The sequence below is a fragment of the Eubalaena glacialis genome, chromosome 19, assembly GCF_028564815.1.
Source record: "Eubalaena glacialis isolate mEubGla1 chromosome 19, mEubGla1.1.hap2.+ XY, whole genome shotgun sequence".
NCBI classification, from domain to species: domain Eukaryota; kingdom Metazoa; phylum Chordata; class Mammalia; order Artiodactyla; family Balaenidae; genus Eubalaena; species Eubalaena glacialis.
This window is the reverse complement of record NC_083734.1, coordinates 13,151,548-13,155,346: the sequence shown is the minus strand read 5'-3', so window position 1 is coordinate 13,155,346 and position 3,799 is coordinate 13,151,548.

The window sequence follows — 3,799 nt, the reverse complement described above, 5'->3', positions numbered from 1 at the left end:
GGCTGGAACACAACCACAGCACAGATGCTCAGGCTGAAGGGACAGAGAGGAGCTTCAGACCCCCATGTAGCACCATGTGGCTCCTGCTCATACCCCCCAGGACGGGGAGATCACTCAGCTTTCCCAGGCCGCCACCCCTTCTCAGGGACAGGGAGACTGTCCCCGCAGCTTCCCCTGCTCCCTGCTTCAGCACCCCTGCCCCTATGGGTCCTAGGAGAGCCCAGCAGAGCTTCCAGGTAGAGATCACCATGCCCTTGACTTCTCTCCAGACATCCACTCCAGCCCCACCAACCTCCAGGTGGATTCCTGAGAATTAGCTCTGCTTTTTCAACGTCCTTCTCAGGTTTTGTGTTTAGAATTCTCCTCGACAGAGCAGGACTGTCACCTCCTTTCCTCGAGACACTATGCTCCTAGTAACACAGCCTCAGGCCGCTCCGGTTTTTTAATTTCTCACCCTCCTCATGCTCTCTGCCACTAACACACTGATCATCTTTCTCCCCCACCCAAAGCTGAGTGTAACCAGCCACATGGCTATCTGTCCACCTGGAGGGAGCAGCTGAGCCCCAGCCCCCTCTGTCCAGACCTGCTTTACTGATGCTCGGTAAGGGCTGGACCCCATGCGGGGCTTGGAGGGAGGTACTGGGAAGAGGAACTGATATGTCTTCCAAGGAGACTGAGGGGAACTTCGAGCTTTCTGTTGGGCGGAGGGCTGTCCAGGCAGAGGCAAAGCCTGAGCAAAGACCAGGGCTCAAGAAAGTTCGGCGAGTGGCAAGGAGCTGGTGTGGCTGGACCCGTGGGCAGTAAGAGGCTTGGGAACAGCCTGGGCCTGGAGCAGGAGCTGTGGCTGAACCTGGGGACAGCGGGGACGTGAGAGGGATCCAGGTCCTATAGGAGACAGCACAAGGGAGATGGAGGAGACCAGAGGCCAGGACGAGGCTGCCGTGGGGGCCAGCGGGGAGGTGGGCTGGCCATAGAGGAAGAGGTGGGCAGGGGAAAGGGCTGTGGGGACAGGAGGTGACTCTGCAGTTAGCGGGGGCCATTCTCAGCTTGAGCCACCCTCAGAGAACGCCCTCAGAGTCACAGGGAGCTGGGGCAGTGGGCGGGGCGGTGATTTCTGTAAGAAGAGCCCAGCTGGGTGGAGCTGGGGCCATTGGTGATCCTGACCCACATAGGAGAGCCCCCTGGAGGCAGTGTCTGGATCCGGTTGTCTTCAGACTGCAGTGAGGCTTGGAAATGGGAGAGCCTCCTCCCCCTGCCCGCGCGCCCCACCCACTAAACATGAGCAATCTTGGGAGAGGAAAGTCATCCAGGGGGTGCCCCGGAGTGCAGGCGCCTAGAGGCAGGGAGCTCTGAGGAGGCCTTAAGCATCCTATTGGGAGAGGATTGTCAGCACGCAGGTCCCTGGCCATATCCACAGTCACTGCCTGATAAGGATGGGCCGCCTTTACCACCTCCCTCAGCCCAAAATGACCTGTGGGGCTAAAGGCTGGGCTGGGCCAACACTGGAAGAGAGGGATGGAGGGCATGTCCCTTACCGCTCCCTGGGCCTCTGTTTCCCCTTCTGAAAAATGGGTCGAATGGTCCCCTACGTCTCTTATCCATGACCGCTGGCTGCTCCATCTTCTCTGCCCTGCCCGGTGAGTACGGGACAGTCCTGGGCTGCTGGAGCAGGAGGGGGTCAGAGAACTCTGGCAGGGGACTGCAGCAGCTCTAATTAGCTCCCTGAGTCACCCCATAAACCTGCGTTCCCACCTGCTGGACTCTCTTGCAGGCCTGGCCCTCACTCTATCTGGGATTGGGCGTCCTCACTTGGGAAGTGCCTCCCAAGACCTGGTACTGACTGGAATGGCCTTTCCTGGGAGACTGACCAGGCCCGGGGGCCACAGGGCCCACCCCCCATCCAGGGCTTGCTGACTCAGCTCCTATGAGCCGCCTGGGCCCTGTCCCTCTCAAGCTCTGGGGCCATCTCATCCCATCCTGAGCTCCCATCACACTGCTGCCCTGGAGAGCCACGTCCCTGGGGCCTGCGGGGGTGACAGGAGCCTCACCTCTGCCCTGGGCAGCTATGACTGTCCTCCTACCCCAATATCCCCAAACCTCAGGGAGGGGAAAGTTTCCCACATCCATCATATCCTGTGCTCTCACACATTCCCTGTGGCCAAGAGCTCATGTTCAGCTTTGTTTCCCCTGCTAGAGACCCAAGCTCCCTCCCAGCCCTCCCCTGAGGCCAACTGGCAGAGGGACACCTGAGGTCCTCGCTCTGGACACCCTGGGGCCTTGGAGGGCACTGGCTACCTGTTCGGCAAGACTCACCTGGTGAGGTCCAGGTGACAGTGGCTGCCCTTGTTCTCAGATCACCGCATGTCCGGGGCCCAAGGCCCCACAGTAGGATTATAGCTGAGGTGGTGAGAGGCTCTCATCAGAGGCAGAGGAATGGCTGAAATGAGGCGTCAGAGGCAGAACTTGCTGGGTCACCTGCCCTTGATGCCAGGCAGGCCACGCCCACCAGCCACAGCTGCAACGCCCGCCCACCCACCAAGTGCCCTGCCTGAGTCAGCCCCACACCCACAGGGCAGCCTCACCCCAGCCCAGGAGAAGGCAGGGGAGGCAGCAGGTGCTGAGGCTGAAGTTTTGGTCCCAGCTCTTCCCTCTTCTGTATTTGATGCTTCCCATCATGGGCCTCATAATAACTACTTCCCAAGGATGCTGTGAGAAGTCAGAGATCCTGCTGGTAGGAGGGCCAAATGAACTGTGGAGTGCTCAGCCCCGACCCCTGGGAGGCAAGGCCACAGCCAAGGGCTGGCCTGGTTGACCTCACAATGGCCACCCCCAAGACTTGTTTTCCGTCCTTCAAAGTCTGGGATCAAGTCCGCTCAGAGACAGAGGAAGTCCCCATTCAATGCTTCCCACCAGAAAGTGGGAAGGCAGACAGCCTCACCTCTAGACTGTATGACCTTGGGCAAGTCATTTCTCCTGAGACTCAGGTTCCTCATTGTGAAATGTGCAAAATAAACCCACCTTGCGGAGCTACCACGGGGCTTAAATGAGAGAACGTGTAGAAAAGGCGAGAACAAGGCCCAGAGCACAGAAAGGACTCCATAAACAGTGACAGCTATTAACTATTATTGTTTTTGTCCTGCATTCATTCTCCCAGCAACTGCCAGGCCACCTGCTTCCAAGGCCAGAGCATCAGGGGAGACTCTGAGCCCTCCCTCCCGGCCCAGGCCACAGCTGGGAGAGGGGGTGGAGCAAGGATGGGGCAGCCCTGCCGCTCTCCAAGAGTCACTCAGGAATTACACACCTGTTCCCACAGGCAAGGCAGGACTGGGATGGAGCAGGAAGTCTCCGCTGACAGGGGCGGCACCGGTGACTGCTGTGGCAGGGACGTCCTCAGCTGCCAAGGGGGCAAGGTCCCTTGATCTCTTGTCACAAGCTGCCAGGCCTGGGCAGAGGCAGAAGGTGGGTCAGGCTTCTGGCCATGGGACAGCAGGACCTGTGGCCAGTGAGGGGCAGAAAACCAGGCTCCGGGGCCAACAGGCTTCAGGTGTGGGTGAAGTAGGGGGCTGCTTTTGCAGTTTAAGTCAAAGGAGCCCCAAAGTTCCTAAGCGCACATCCCAATCTCATCACTGCCTGAAACTCCATTAAAGCCTGATGTTGGACCAAACGCAGTCCGCCCTCTATTGCTTCATTAATTGGCCCTCCTGACTCAGCCCCTCACCCCTCCCTGCTTGCTTCGGGCTGACTGCCTCTGAGCCCTAAGGGTGAGGCTGTTGCCCAATCTCAGCATCTGCATTTTGCC